Source organism: Pan paniscus, chromosome 5 (assembly GCF_029289425.2).
Source record: "Pan paniscus chromosome 5, NHGRI_mPanPan1-v2.0_pri, whole genome shotgun sequence".
In the NCBI taxonomy this organism is placed as follows: domain Eukaryota; kingdom Metazoa; phylum Chordata; class Mammalia; order Primates; family Hominidae; genus Pan; species Pan paniscus.
Genome location: NC_073254.2, coordinates 99,545,083 through 99,561,971, shown reverse-complemented (window position 1 = coordinate 99,561,971; position 16,889 = coordinate 99,545,083). Strand labels below are relative to the sequence as shown.

General features: G+C 36.6%; 1 long non-coding RNA gene across 14 annotated transcripts in view; it reads right to left on the bottom strand.

The window, feature by feature from the left end:
- LOC134730605 (uncharacterized) overlaps positions 1–16,889 on the bottom strand; it is a 114,795-nt gene that overhangs the window by 58,542 nt on the left and 39,364 nt on the right. For all 14 annotated transcript variants that reach the window (XR_010112460.1, XR_010112456.1, XR_010112455.1 and 11 more), the window contains exon 4: positions 5,057–5,150. This is a non-coding gene — a long non-coding RNA (uncharacterized LOC134730605). The remainder of the gene's footprint in view (positions 1–5,056; positions 5,151–16,889) is intronic.

Here is a 16,889-nt window from a genome sequence, read left to right as displayed (position 1 = left end):
CATTTTAAATTGTTTTTCTATTCATGCAAAAGAAACAAGCTGATACAGGAAATAGACAATACAGATAAGCAAAAGAACATAAAATTAACCTAAAGTTCAACCAGCTCATCCAAAATGCCATTTTTGGTTGTGTGTGTGTGTGTGTGTGTGTGTGTGTGTGTGTCCATGTATGTACGTGTACACTTCTGGACTTTGTATCTTGTTCTAATGATCCTTCTTTTTCTGTATCAGCACCACATATCTTACTATTTTATGTTCTTTTTTAAAAATCAAACATTTTGGCTAGGTAATACACTCCATGATTCAGAAATCAAAAATGATATGGAAAGGTATACAATACATTCTTGTTCCTTTCCCTGTCCTTAATCTAACTAGTTATGAATGTATATAAATATTAAAAAAAACTATTTTCATTGGTTTCTTGAGAACCAGTGACATTTCCAAAATTTGTGCAAATACAGTATGAATTGTCATTATTTCCATCTTGTAAATATGGCATATTTTATATACTATTATGTATGTTGATTTATTTTTTATTCATTATATTTCTTATTATGATGGTTAGTCTATATGTCAACTTGACTAGCTGTAGTACCCAGTTATTTAATCAAGCCCTAGTGCAGAGGAGAATGCCTTGTGAAGATGGAGGCAAACTGGAGTGATGTCTACAAGCCAAGGAACACCAAGAATTGCCAGCAACCATGCGAAGCTCAGAAAGAAGCATCTTTCCTAGGGCCTTTCAAGGAAATATGACCCGGCCAACACCTTGATTCCAGACTTCTAGTCTCCAGAACTGTAAGAGAATATTCTAATTTCTGTTGTTTTAAAGCTACCCAGTTTGCGGTAATTTGTTACAGCAGCCTTAGGAGAGCAATACCGTGATCCTTTCATATCATTACATAGAAAGCCTCTTCACTTTTAAGAGATAGCTTCATGCTAATCAATTTTTATGGATATACCAGCATTAATTTACCAGTCCTCCTGTGATAGGTATTTGGGTTGCTTCCAGTCTTTGCTATTACAGATAATGCTTCATTAAATGACTTTGTACATTAGTTTTACTTGTGTGTAAGTATAGCTGTAGGAGAAATTTCCAGAAATGGAATTGATGGATCAGAAGGTATAGCATTTGTTAGTTTAACAGATACTACAATTTTATCCACCATGGTTTTAACCAATTTACACACTCATCAGTGTAAGTGCCTGTTATGCCCTTTTGATAGATAGCTCAGTATTTGTAAGGAAATTTGCATTTCCCTTAATTGGAGATTGCATTTAAGAGCCATACACTTCTGAACTACCTATTCATATTCTTTCCCCATTTTACCATTAGATTATTGATCTTTATCTCCAAGATTGAGTTATATATTAGATAGATTAGTCAATTACCTGTGATGTGACTTGAAAACTTTTCTTCCAAATCATCTCTTATCTTTTGATTTTGCTTATTGTATTTTTTTCTTTTTACCATGCTTACTTTTTTATTTTATGTAAAATTTATCAGTCATTTATTTTTAATCATTCTAGGGTTATAAAAGGATTCTCTAATTTTTATCTAACATTCTAAATTTTATTTTCTATAGAGTTTATACATGTATATACTGTGAGATACAGCTTTAACTAATTTTTTCCAAGTGGCAATCCACCTAGCCTGATACCATTTGTTAAATAGCCTGTCTTTGAGTTTGATTAGAAATTACACCTTTATTATATACTAAATTATTTTATGTATTTGGATCTATTTCTGGAATTTTTATTCTGTTCCACTGGTTGCCTGTTTATTCATGTGCCAGTATCACCCTATTTTAATGTTTGAAACTGTAAATTATATTTTAATATTTAGTGACACTAGACTCTCCAACCTGTTACTCATCTCAAGTTTTTCATTCCTTTATGTATACATTTTGCCTATAAACTTTAGTATCATTTTGTTTAGCTTTTTAAAAAAACATTTTGGTGCTTTTATTTAAATATTATATCCATGCTTTTATAATGTTTGGCCTACCTATCAAAGAATATAGTATATGTTTCCATTTGTTTAATTCTTCTCTATACTTCAGTAATGTTTTAAAGTTTTGTTGTAGTTATTGTTTTTGTATAGGTCTTACACATTTCTTGTGATTCTATAGATTTTTAATCCTTTGTGTTGCCATTGTTAATGTGGTCTTTCATATCTTATCTCATTAGTATTTGTATAAGTAAAAGCTTTTTTTTAGTTTTCCAGGTACATAATAATTTTGATAATGATAGTTTTAAGTCCTCATTTCCATTTTAAAGCTCTCTAATTTCTTTCTCTTGGCTAATTGCATTGGCTTCTTCCTCCAGCACAGTATTGTATAATAATGGTGATAGAGGTCATAATTGTCTTGTACATATTTTTTAGTTGGTTTGCCTTCTCCTCTTTTCCCTTTAAGCATGATGCTGACTTTTGGGCTGAGATAGATTTATTATGTTAGGCAAATATACATATTTTCCCATTTTACTTGAGTATTTATAATAAAAACTGGCTGTTCAGTTGTTTTTCGTACGCTTTTTTGGTGGCCACAGATAGGCTATGATTGTCTCAATGTAATGTGGTGAATTATGTTAGTAGAATGTATTTCTGTTTCTCCTTGTAATTTCCGTAATGGTTGTTTTATTTAATATGCAAGAGTGTTATTTGATGCATAAAAGATTCATAATTATACCCTCACTGTAAATTGTGCCCTTTGGCTTTAAGAAAGTCCTTATTTTTGTAGATTATTGTTTGCTTTTTGGTCTGAATTCTACCTTTTTTGATATTAAGATCTTGATTCTATTTTTATTTTGAGGGATGCTTGCCTAGTATTTATTTGTAACCTTTCTGGATCGTTTTGTTTTAGGTGTGTATCTTGTATAAAACAGAGTTGGACGGTTTTGTGATCCAGTCTGAAAATCTTTTTTTCAATGTGTAAGTTCAGTAGCTTGACATTTATTGATATTCAGATACATTTGATCTTTATTCCATCGTATTATTTTATGTACTCTGCTTTAGCAGTGCTTAAAATATCTTTCACTATATGGTTTATCTTCTTTTGTGTGTGTATTTTTTTCTGATATTAAGAAAAGTCTGTTGGGTTTTTTCTCGTGCCTAATACCTTTGATCTTCTATTATTTTGGGCAGTATCTATAAGTTCCATATTCAGCAGTGTTGAAAATTAGTGTGTTTCTTTTTCATGACTCCTTCTCTTCAACAATAGATTTTAGTTGATAATATAATATTGTCTTTCTTATTCTTTATACTGTTAAATATTTTTATATTTCTACGACTTGGTTTGTCAGCTTTAAATGATACCTTTCAACTCTAAACTATTACAAATAAGGAAAGCAATATACTTATTTTAGCTGCTATTTTTTCTCCTTTTTCTTCCCAACTTTTATTAGTTTTGTAATTTTCACACCAAGACATAAAACATTTGCACTCTGTTCTGATACTTTATTCTGCATTTGCTTTAGTCTTTATCCTGTAGTTAAATATATTCAGTGCTTATAGGCAATCTTGTTGCAGTAACATCCCCAGTCATCTCTCTGTTATTTGAAGTCATCCCACCACAGTGAAATTCTTTTCGCCATCTGACTGGTAAATTTGGCTCCAGATACCACCCTGATGGTTCGCTTTTCAGGACTGTACTTGACTTACTTATGTTCCAGGGAAAGGGAAAGGTAAGCCTGGGACAAGAGCTTGTGTACAAGTAGTTGGCTGGGGAAGTGATCCCAGAAAGTGGGAGTGAGGGGCCAGAGAAAACAAGGAAAGGAGGGAACTCCAATATGTGCGTTCATTAGTGAATTGATAAGGACATTCTGAGGATTGTACTGAATGTGTCTTGGAACTGTCTCCTCAAAAGACAAAGGGGAGAAGTATTTCTCCATTGACTCCTTCTCACAAATCCTACTTGAGAATCCATGAGTGCTGTGTATGACTAACTCTTTAGGTGAGCTGCCCTGTGCACAAAACAGTTTGCAACCTATATGGAAATATTTGCCACAAATATAACTGGAATCAGAGATGAGACCAAGAGGATGTGAGGTGGTACACAGGAGGCATCTGATACAATTCCAGTATCTTAAACTGTGATTTTAATTACCTCTGTGACCAGACGGTTAAGATTATTTTATATTTCGGTTCCATTTAAAATTTTATTTTGTCATTGTCTTGTATTGTTAATTTCTGATTTTATTTTTATAGTTAGAGAATATGGCAAGTAGAATTGTTACTTTTTGAAATTTATTGAGATTCTATTTGGAGCTTAGTATATGATCAATTTTGCAGATTTTTTTTTAATGAATACATGAAAAGAATGAGAACTCTCTGTAGAATACAAATTTCAGTTCTGCTCTTTGTCCTTTTGCTCAATTAAAGATTGAAAGAGAGCATTCATTTCCTTTTAAAAATGTTATTTTGTCAGCCAGGCATGGTGGTTTACTCCTGTAATCCTAGTACTTTGGGAGGCCAAGATGGGAGGATCACTTGAGGCCTGGTCAACATAGCAAGACCCCCTCTCTATTTATTTACAAATAAAAATGAAAATAAAATGTGATTTTGTCAATTTCTTCTTATATATTTCTTTAATGTATTTTCAATAAAGTTAATGGTCCCCATTTTGGAGGTTTGGAGGGTGTTAATTACTCACAACTCTTTCCTTTCCAGTTTATAAACTAATTGAGAAAGATACTCAAATTGGATTGGATCGGATGAAATATTAGCTTCTTTGCATGCTACGCTGAATTAGGGGACTTCTCTAATTCAGGACTGAATTTCTAACCAAAACAGACTTTCCACTACTTACTCACTTTATTTAGTCATAAATAAAGGTAGATGAGAAAAGGCGGTTGCCCCAGAATTTTTAAATGGTAGGGATAGGAACAACAATGTGATTGGAAGAGCATGCTTGGGAGTGTATCTTGAAGTGGTGTCTGCATAGCAAGCACACTGTTTTATTGTTCATTGGATGGCTTAGGTGGGAGGGCTGAATTTTTCCAAAGCCAGACTTTAATTTTACCATTGTATGATTCAGGGAGGTTTCCACACAGAACTCACGCTGTTTTCAGATGGGTAAGCGAGTGTGTCAATGAGAGGAGTCCACGAATGCAGAATGAGCCTTTTCTGATTTCACTGATCAAATAAGTTAACCCTGTGGAAGGAACAAATGAGAGCTAAGGGGAGGCACTTCTGGAGGTGCACCTTAACACTTAACACTTACCAGGGGGAGCACTCAGAGGGAGAAAATAGTATCACTTCCCTTTGTCATTATTGTGTAATTTTTGGCAACATAAAAGTCTCCCTTTTGCTTCAAGTAATTTCTTTTACCTTGAATTTTATTTTGGTGTTGACATCAAGACCCCCTACTTCTCTTTGGTTTGCATGTCTCATGTTTTTGTTCATCCCTTGATTTATTTTATGCCTTCTATATGGTTTTGTCTTTGATATGTTCTTATAAAGAGCATATATTTGGATTTCTTTAAAAGCCAGCATAAGTGTTTTTTGCTTGTTACACTTAGAGTTGTCACTGCTGGGTTTTGTTTAACATTAACCAGCTAATACTTGAAGTTCTTGATTTTTTTTTTCCTCTGTTAGGTTTTGTTTTTTCTGTCTATTGATTTGAATGTTATTAATCATAGTACTTTTATATTACCTCATCATTAAACACTTATTCACTCAGTTATTTATTTCCTAAATTTTTCTCTCTGTGTCAAGAATAACCCAAATCTGTTGACCCTCTCAGTGGAAGATATAAAAATTATCCTATTTTCTTCATTCCCCCTTTCCCATTTGCTAGTTTTTGTTCAAATGTTATAGGAATGTAAATTCATATTGTTATTATTATTACTTTACATTCCCTTTCAAGACTTTTACTTGATATGCATACTAAATTTAATAACTGTATTAACAGTTACTTAGACTTTAACTCTGTTGGTTTTACTGCTTACTGGTTTTTCTTCTGTATCTGTCTTCACTTAGTAAATTTCGATCTTTTGTTTTTGATGTTTCAAATGTCTTCTTAGTTATATTGACACTGTACTTTTTCCCTCATAATTAAATAAATTAGTATTTCCCAAATAATGACTGTCATTCTGAAATTAATTTAGGAAACACTTGGGCAAACAAAATTAAGCATACTTCTTTATTGCAAGCTTCTCAGAGTCCGTGTTATGCAACTATGGGTTATAAATCTTAGGGACATGCACTTTTCCCAAATTTGATACCGTGCCAATTCTCTTGGTATTAAGTGTTACAGATAACTTTAATTCAGATTTTTTCTCCTTAGTAGATTCTTTGTTTACCTAGATTTTATTTCTTTATTACTGACATGAAAATACCAACAGAACATGTTTAGTGTAGGTCTCTTTTGTTTTTCCTAGTACTCTGTGCATCAGACAGCATAGTACCTAAGACAGAAACCTCTCGATATTTTAAACAGAAAGGATTTAATACAAGGAGTGAGGTGCTTATGAAACTGGAAGAACTGGAGGAGCAGGCTCTACATTGGGCTTCTGGGTGTGATTCATAGAACAGTGGCTGACCACCTACAGGGGAATCACTTTTCTACTACAATCAGGAGGCCACCTGACTTCAAGAATGCATCGTCCAGCTACAACTCAGACAATAAAAGACCAGAATTAGAAAGCCAACATCACCACAGTCGCTGGACACCGGAGTCCAGAGTTTGGCTCCTGCTGCCCCTGAAGCAGCTGCAAACTGTATTTGCCGGTCCCCACAGTCTTGGTTGCCAGCAGAAAAATGCCCCAAATGGGAGGAAGATAGTTTCCAGGACCCTACATTCCAGCAATGTCGTTTTTAGCTTTCCAATTTTTGATACTCATAAAAGTATGTTTTCCTGATTAATACAACCTTAAGCTACTGGGATTAAATAGACTAATGGAGGCCAAATGACACTTCTTAACTTCTGGGTTTCCTATCTCTGAGAATTCAGTGTGTTCAATCCTTTACTCATGAATCATCACCTTTTCCCTTTCCAGGAATTTTCCACAAGGATGGTGACAACAGGTCACAGTAGGCAGAAGAAACTAGGGCTGAAGTTTCTCTAACACCATTGATTGCCCCTGTAATGAGTAAGACTCTAGAAATATTTTTCAGGATTTAGTTTCTTTCTCTTTATCAGAAGACCGAGTAAGCTATTGTTGCCGTGAATACTCTGGACCAATGCTCATTTAGGTACACAGCCCCATTGACTATTATTTCCTTGTCCTATCTCACAAGACCTTCAAAACTTTCCCAGGGCTCCTGTTTTTCTGGACACCAAAATGCTGCTTGAATCTAGTAAAATAAAACTAAAATTTATGAGAATAACTGCTCCATTGTTCACAGGAAACATCCTGAATGACTCCATAGTTTAATAACTGCAGTGACTTTGACAGAGGGTTTTCATACAGATGACTTTCCTTTATCGATGTAGTACCCTTCAAGACCTGTCTCCCAGCAGCACCCTCCCCCATCCTGACACGTAGCAGAACCCTGTTATCCTGGCCAGTTTTCATAAACACCCAAAAGATTCTGTGGGTATGTACTCTGAACATCCCATGGGAGACACTAAAAGATGTACATTTACTCCTTTTCGTCAACCTAAAAATCACAACAAAATTCTGTCCTTTCCAGCCTAAAATTTTTACGAAGACAGTGACCATTTTAAGATATCTCCAGAAAGATCTTAGAGAGGAGAGTCTAAGGGGAAGTACTTCTGCTCTCCTCCCTTGAGTGTTTGTTATTTTATTGGATTGCCTCATTGACACATGACCCAAAGTAAAGTGTGTAAGTGACGAAAAGCAAAGAGCATTGGCTTAAAGGATGGAAACAGGGTTGTTCGCTAGCAGTGTCCTCAGGTCCAGTTATTTAACTCCTCTGTTAGTTTTGCTAGCAGCCGATTGGGGATTTTAATAACTTGCCCTGCCTAACCATGTGGAATTCTGTCCGTGCCATTTTTGTCTGTGTCCAAGTACTGATGACCATATAGTACAGTATAATAAAAATAGCTAACAGGACAAGTGGAGCTGGGTTGTGGCAGTGATAAGCCTCAGTTTTTGTGGGCATCAGCAGGAACACAACAGCCCCTTCCTCAGACTCAGGGCTGTGGCTGATGACCAGGGTACTGAAGGCAGCTTCTCCAACACTCACTTGTACCTAGGCTGTGTCTGTTGCCCAGGCTAGAAACGTTCTTGCTTATTCATCCAGAAGCACCTATGAGCAGCAAACTTCATCTAGAGCCATTGTTCTTGAGCAGGGCCTTGGTTGCAGAAGGGAATTCTGAAAATGCTGAGAGAATGCTGCACATATCTCTTCCATTACACACTGGAGACAGGGCAGTCAGACCTAAGGAATCCTATGGTTCCTGCCCAGCCAGCCACTGTGCCATGCTATGGTGGTGATAAACTCCCTACAAGTACGTCTTTGGCTCCTCCTTTAAATTAGCCTCTTAGCTAAAAATAATAAATTATAGGAGGAGGGGTTTTGTGTTACCTCCTGCCCTGGAGATTTAAAGGAATCTATGCTCTCTGGGATTTCTCTTTTAAGAGCCATTGGAAGGAAAACCTAAACGAACATTTAAAGTCCCTTTGAACTGTAGCCTGTGAAGTTCCAAATACACCCTAGGAGGCCTGTGAGTCGATGTGATGTGGTGATAACAGTCGGCTGCTTCCAGCAGCTCCTGCCGTCCTTCTGCTCTGATGACACAACTTGTAGCTTTGGTCTTATTTTGAGGAACCTGCTAAAGATGGCTCTATTTGCCTTAATTCTCAGATTACTTCAGACTAATGTGTCACATCTAATTAAGATGGTGCAGTGCTGTCCCCTTGCTCTACTTACCACAGCTTCTCTGCTGAAATGTGCCATTTAACCTGGATTGTCCCAAAAGCTGGGGAACAGCTTGCTGACTGTGGTTGATGCCGCGGTATCATCTTAGCAGATTTTTTTATTTCCATTAACATTTAACCTAGTATATCTTCAAGTGTTTTAATATTCCAATCAATAAGTAGAAAAATAGATATTGGAAAATTAATTTTCCCACATAATATGACTCATGCTACACAAGATTTTTTTTTGTCTTGCTCTGCTATTATAGTAGCTGCTCTGCCAACCCCATGGGTTATTTTGAGGCTCAGGTGCAGTGATATATGTATAGTAATATGTCAGGGTAAGTTGTCCAATATTTCAGGGTAAGTTTTCTAAAGGTGTACATGCTAAGTGCCAGCCTACTCTGTGATCTTTGTTATCTGATAAAGCTGGACCTGAACTCTGGAGGAAAAGTTTTAAAAATGTAAACGGTGCTCTATACGTGTAGTTTTGGTAACAATAAATGAAGTGTTTTCATTCCCAACCATCTCATTATGACAGTAACTCTGCTGCAGCCATTAATATCTGGAGTTAATAATCTTCTGTACTCACTGACTTTTTAATGTCTGTAAGGCAGATAGTAATCGCCAAGACTTGCTCTGCTCCTAATTGGCAATAGCAATATATGGTTTTACCCAATATTTCTTGTGACATTATCAAGCTATTTGTGAATGGATCTGTGTGTGTTTGAAAAATGGACAGAAGCAAAAACATAAACCACAAAATTAGATGGACAAATAAAAATCCATAAATGTTTCATATCACTTTTTCTTTTCATGCTCATAGGTTTCAGCCAGGCTACACTGCCTGCCCTCTTCTAATTCAGCTAATTTGTCTATCTTTCCCATTACACAGGTTTTCAGCGATTGCCCTGGGCAAAAGCTGACTTTCTCAGCATTCAATTCTGCAGATATTTTCTTCAGTGTAGCACGTTTTCCCAAGATACCTACTTGGATCTGCTTCTGGGGTTCCAATCTCTCCAAATCCTAGGATGTCTAATCCTCTACTTGGAAATTATCCCCTTTTCCCTTTCTAGGAACTTTCCAGCCAGTCCAGCATTGGTGTAGACAGCTACTTGTGATACTTATGACGAGGGCTGGCCTGCATTCTTTTTGTAATTTTTAATCTGTATTATTATAAGTTACAATTAAGTAGCATTTTCGTGGAATAAGTGCTGAATTAAACCTAGATATTGAATGTACCTCACATAGATTTCCTTTAGAGGGCACTATTGATTCTCTGAATCCATGGAAACCTTTCTTCATGTTTTCTTGGTAAAATTGGCCAATTTTGAAATCTTATTGGGTTTCAAATCTACTCCATATAGTACAAAGTGCTATACTCATTACCAATTCCATACTTTGAAGATTGTCCATGTACAGAATAAGAAGTTACACCAGAATGTTGTTTGTTATGACAAGTCATCAACACAATACATATAATTCTATATTTGAAAACCTCAACTGGTTTATTTGCTTTTGAAATAAACCAGTTCAAATGGGAATTTCCTTTTGTAACTTGATGCAAAATTTAAATTAAACAATTCAGTCTTTTTTGTTTAGAAAGACAAATTGCTTCTTTGGAAACTAATGTTTCATTCTAGAAATGGGTAATTATTTGCATATATTTAGAAGAAACCATATTTATGGTATTTTCATTCAGACATTCATTAACATCTGAAGATACTCTACTAAAATTTTGTGGTCACATTTGTTGTGTTTTTTAGACTCTACCAGTTTGTTGAATTTTAATAAATGCTGAAGGAGAATGCTTTTCTTTCTTCATTATTTAAAGTTAAGAGAATAGAATTTTGTAAATTGTCTCACTGGCAGCCTTTATCTAATTTCAAAATAATGGGAACCTAAAATACTCCAAAGCTCAGAAACATAATTTTGTGGACATAAATACATTCATACCACCATCTACCAAGGTTTACTTAGCTTTCATATAATAAGGTACTGTTCCAACACGTATGCCAATATCCTAGGTTAGTGGAAAGCAGTTATCTCGTGTTTTATAAACAAACAGATTAACAGAAAGGTCATGCACATTCCAAAGAGAAGAAAATAGCTTTCCATAGTTTAATGAATTACATACAAATTCCTTGAACCAGCCTTTTAAACTCTTCACAGAATGGCCCCAGTTTACCTTCCTAACCTCAGCTTCCTCTACCAATAACCTAAGCTCCCAGCAAATGGCACCACCCACTATTATTCAGACATTTGTGCTTTTCGGTATTCCTCTCCTGACTCATCCAGTCTTTTGCCGAGAATGCTTTTGCCTCCCCAAATTCAAATTGTAAAGGTCCCATCCATTCTTCAAGCAGCATTTTAACTGAGTCCTCTCCAGAAGCTCCCCATCTTGTGAATTTCTATGGCTGGTTGAGTATAATTTCTGAGTTTATCAATTTTGTTTTGTATTTAAGTGGGTTGGATGCTTGTTTCCTCCCTCTTTCTAGATTGCAAATTTTTTAGAAATCATTTTGGGATCGGTATCAATTCTAGTGCCCAGCATATGGTAAGGGCTCAATACATATTTTTTCAAAGGTTAAACCAAGACATTTTTGCCATTTGTCAAATGAGGCACATTGAAAGCAGAACTTGGATAGTGTGGGATCTGAGGAATAAGGATAAATACCAGAGACATTAAAAGTGAAGGGAAAGGCCTTGGAGACTTATTAAATGTGGAAAGCAAACACTCTTATGCTCTCTCTCTTATTTTATTTTAAATCACTGCACTTATATAACACAATTTGTAGCCTAGAATGAGGTTCTATGTGGGAAAGAACTTTAATTCACCACCATATCCTCAGCACATAGTCATTGGTGCAAGACAGATTTTAGGTGCCCAGTAATATTTGATGAGTGAATGAATTAATTGATTAAAATGCAAAGCTGTCCAGCAAGAAGGACAGAATTATTACAAACAGATTAGAAACCAAAGGAGAAGGGATAACTTTGGAGAGTATGGTGACTTCAGTTTTTTTAGAGATGCATAGATGAGCATCCAAGTAGAGAACACAGAGGAAGTAACTGAAAATTGGCATTGGAATTTCATTCAAGAGTCAGACTCAAATATGTAGTTTTGGGACTTACAAATTAGCTATAATTGCTGAAGCCATAATATTTGATGGAATTATGAAGAGGAAAATGTAGGGAGGTCTGTCCAAGCTATATCATTGGGGAGTGCTTCTGTGTAGGTACAGGACTGAAAGCCCAATAATGAGACCCGCTCATAAAAGTCAGGGAAAAAGCAAGGATATTTTATGTCCTTTTCTTGACTAACCACTCTACTATATATAATATTATTGAATTTCTTTTTTTCCTTGGTTTTGCCATTTTGTACTGGTCCTTATTTTCCATACTAAATGTTATAGATTTTTTATTTCCTAAAATATATCAGTATTTGATAGACTTGGATATGGACTAAAACAAGTAAAATATGGCATATGAAGGATTAATATAAAGACCAGAAGCTGAAAAACAGATTGTTGTAGCTGTACGGGTCCTGCTTTGGATTCAAATAATTAATAGAATAAACTCAGATTGGATCAGATGGTTCTTAATAGTTGCTTATGCAGAAACTTCCTGAAAGAGTTTTAGTTAACTTAAAGTTGATATGAATGGCAGCTTTTGCTACGCAGAGATCAAAGGAACAAAGAGGTTTACTGGCTTCTATCTGGCCAAAGAACACTTGGAATGCAGGGTCTACTGTGGATGACTCATTTTAGAGGGATGCAAACAACTCCCGGGCCTCCAGGTAAGTATGGTGGGGCCATGGGAGGAGTCGGGAAACCATAAAGAAAGACTGAATAAACTGTCGCCCTGAAGAAAAAAAGATTTAGGAAGAACTGGGAGTTGTCTTTAAATAGTTGAAGCAGTCATGTATAAAGAATTGAATTTATTCCCCACTGCTCCAGAGGGCAGACATAGGATCAGCTAGTGGAAATTACAGGGAGGCAGACACAAGTTGAGAAAAAACTCCCAAATATTTGGATCAATCGGTATATGGAATGAGTTATCTGGTGAGTTAATGAGCAACTGAATTAAGTGATCTCAAAGTGTCTTCGTCTCTAAGAGTTAATGATTTATGATCTTCCAAACCATGTCTAATTTATGTAAAGAGAACCACTATTAACCTGGTATGAACATCCTTTCAGTGTTTTCCGTGCATATTGACATATATTATTTATTCATAGAATACATACTTTTTCTTAATCAAATAAGGAGTATTCTGTGCATACTACATTATAATCTTATTTTTTCACTTAACATATAGTAAACATTTTTCTATGTCATTAAATATTTTACATCCTGACTTTTATGGGCCACATTGTATGGATGCTCCATAATTATGCAACCAGCCTCCTATTTTGGGGCACTTACATTATCTTTAATTTTTTAAGGATTACAAATAACCTATTTAATAAACCTTCATAATTTCTCTTCAGCAAAAATAGACTCATCTATAAGAACAGGTTTCATGAATACATCAAACAAACCAAAACTCAAACCAAATAAGTGAACTAACTCACTCTTGACATTTTAAAAGCATTTAATTTTCCTAATAATTTCCTTAGCCTGAAAACATTTTGAGGCAGGAATTTTGGCTTTTAAATGTTCTATGCAGCAGGAAACATATTATTCATTATATGTGTTGGGTTTTTTTTTTTTTTTTTGCAGTTACAAAATTGTCCCCTTCATGTTAGGATTACCTCAAGCTGCAAGTACAAAACATAAAACATTTAATTAAATATATAAAGCAGAACACTTGTCTGGCAGCATAATCAATGTTAATGACAATATGAATGTATAATAATGATTTTTGAAAATGTAGGAGAAAACCCTGGGTTAGTTTTTAGTATATAGGATATGAACTATTTTAAATTACAGTTCAGCATAATAAGTAAGAGTACCACACATGACCATACTAGACACAAATTGCATTACTTTAAAATAATGCCATTTATGTTCCCTATTTATTTCATTCCACAATTCTGAGATAAGTGCACTGAAAGCAAAACGCTTAATTTAAGAGGGTTTTTGGACCAAAGATCACAAAGTAGGTGTGGGTAAGTAGGAACACATTTGAAATGGTTTCCCTTTGTGAATAATTATCATTTTTGTCAATTCAAGTCCTTTTATTTTTGTGTCTTATGATTTAGTTTGACAAGTGTGTGTGGGAAGTAATTTATTTGCAAATAAAGCCCTTTAGCATTTATAAGGTAGGCATAAGCCCAAAGCTGGACCCAGTCTGATGTTTCCAAAGAATAAAAAAAAAAAAAATTAAGGCAGGCTACTCTTATAGAAATCTCTAAAGATAATTAAGGAAGACCAAAGACTCAAGGTGGTGAAATCTCCTTGTTTTCTGAGAAGGCTTTCCCTGGCTAAGCATTCACTGAAGGAAACAGGGTGGCAAAGAAAGGAATCTCAAATAAAACAAAAAGACACCTGAGAGAGCTTTAAAAGGACCTATTCTAAGGCTGTGAGGCAGCCTTACCTGAATCACATAGTCAATTTATTTAGGGTAATTTAATATTTTTAAGAACTCTCATTGTTTGAGACTATATGACCCAGAATAAATCTTCAGCATGCTCTATCCCTAGTGGAAAGGGGCAATCCCTATGTTGCCATGGGATTCAGACTTTTAGTACTTGGTTTCTGACGTGACTTGTATTTGTTTGTGTATTTTTTCAACTTGAGGAGGAAACTGTCTTGCAAATAACATTCTCCAGGGTCCTGGCACCAGGAAATTTTCCCAGCATACTCTACGGCGTTTGTCAAACTTAGAATGAAGAGACGCCACTGACCCTGTTTTCAGTACATAGAACCCAGTCACTATGACAGTGACTGGACAGCAGCAGAGGAGAGGGTCTTCTGGGCATAGACTGTTTGGGCATAGATTTATACCTTAAAAATTTTGGAAAAGGACAGAAATGAGAAGAAGAAGAAAAGAAAAAGGGGACAAAATGAAGAACAAAATATGTTACCTCAGGGTATAGTAATAAATTGCCCATACCCAAAGAGAAGCCTGGCTTTTTCCTTGGGCCCTGGGAGGTACTCTCTAACCCCTTAGAATGTCATATCTTTGTCTACCTGAGGGACTTGGGCCACACCAGCAGTCTAATAATGTGCTTTTGGTGGGGCTGGAGACTGAGGTCGAACACATGGGTGATCAACCAGGTCTGTGTGACTGAGTCCCAATAAAAACTCTGGGCACCAAGCCGTGGGTGAGCTTCCCTGGTTGGCAGTACTTTGTGCATATTGCCTCACAATGTTACTGGGAAAGCTAATGCTGTCCACAGTATGCTGGAAGAGAACAATCAGTTCTTTGTTGGGGACTTTTCTGGACACTGCCCTATGTATCACTTCCCTTGACTGATTTGATTCTGTAACCTTTCACTGTGATAAATCAAAACCATGAATATAACAGCTTTCAGTGAGTTCTGTGAGTCCTTCTAGTGAACTATGGAAACTGAGAGTGGTCTCCAGAAACCCTGGAATTGCATTTGGTGTCCGAAGTAAGGGTGGTTTTGTGTACTGCTTCCTGACTTTGCACTCAGGATAGCAACCCAGTTCTCTCCACAGTGGAGAGACCCACCTGTGAGCTTTGCCACCTTCTTCTCCTCCACATCTCTTTGGCACCCACCCATCACTCTACAACCGAGCACACCCACTATTCTATAAGATTGTGCCACCAGAAGATTCCTCCTTAACCTCCCACAATCCCCCTCTAGGAGAAATTGTCTGCTGTAGTCTGGCTGCTCTCCTTATTACTTCTCTCATACATGAATATATTGCCATTACTCAGGCTGTTCCCTTGACTTAAGTGTCCCCTCCTCCCTCATCCCATCTAAATCCCACCTGTGTATACACTTAAGAAAGGGGATGTTTTCAACTTCTTTGCCTTTGGTTTGAATTTCCTCCTGTAGCTCGGAGTAGTTTGATCGTCTGAAGCCTTCCTCTCTCAACTCTTCAAACTCATTCTCCGTGCAGCTTTGTTTCGTTGCTGGTGAGGAGCTGCGTTCCTTTGGAGGAGGAGAGGCACTCTGCTTTTTAGAGTTTCCAGTTTTTCTGCTCTGTTTTTTCCCCATCTTTGTGGTTTTATCTACTTTTGGTCTTTGATGATGGTGATGTACAGATGGGTTTTTGGTGTGGATGTCCTTTCTGTGTGTTAGTTTTCCTTCTAACAGACAGGACCCTCAGCTGCAGGTCTGTTGGAGTTTGCTAGAGGTCCACTCCAGACCCTGTTTGCCTGGGTACCAGCAGTGGTGGCTGCAGAACAGCGGATTTTCTTGAACCGTGAATGCTGCTGTCTGATCGTTTCTCTGGAAGTTTTGTCTGAGAGGAGTACCCGGCCGTGTGAGGTGTCAGTCTGCCCCTACTGGGGGTGCCTCCCAGTTAGGCTGCTCGGGGGTCAGGGGTCAGGGACCCACTTGAGGAGGCAGTCTGCCTGTTCTCAGATCTCCAGCTGCGTGCTGGGAGAACCACTGCTCTCTTCAAAGCTCAGATGGAACTGAGCAACCTGTTCCTGAATGACTACTGGGTGCATAACGAAATGAAGGCAGAAATAAAGATGTTCTTTGAAACCAACGAGAGCAAAGACACACCATACCACAATCTCTGGGACACTTTCAAAGCAGTGTGTAGAGGGAAATTTATAGCACTAAATGCCCACAAGAGAAAGCAGGAGAGATCCAAAATTGACACCCTAACTTCACAATTAAAAGAACTAGAAAAGCAAGAACAAACACATTCAAAAGCTAGCAGAAGGCAAGAAATAACTAAAATCAGAGCAGAACTGAAGGAAATAGAGACACAAAAAACCCTTCAAAAATTAATGAATCCAGGAGCTGGTTTTTTGAAAGGATCAACAAAATTGATAGACCGCTAGCAAGACTAATAAAGAAGAAAAGAGAGAAGAATCAAATAGACGCAATAAAAAATGATAACGGGGATATCACCACCGATCCCACAGAAATACAAACTACCATCAGAGAATACTACAAACACCTCTATGCAAATAA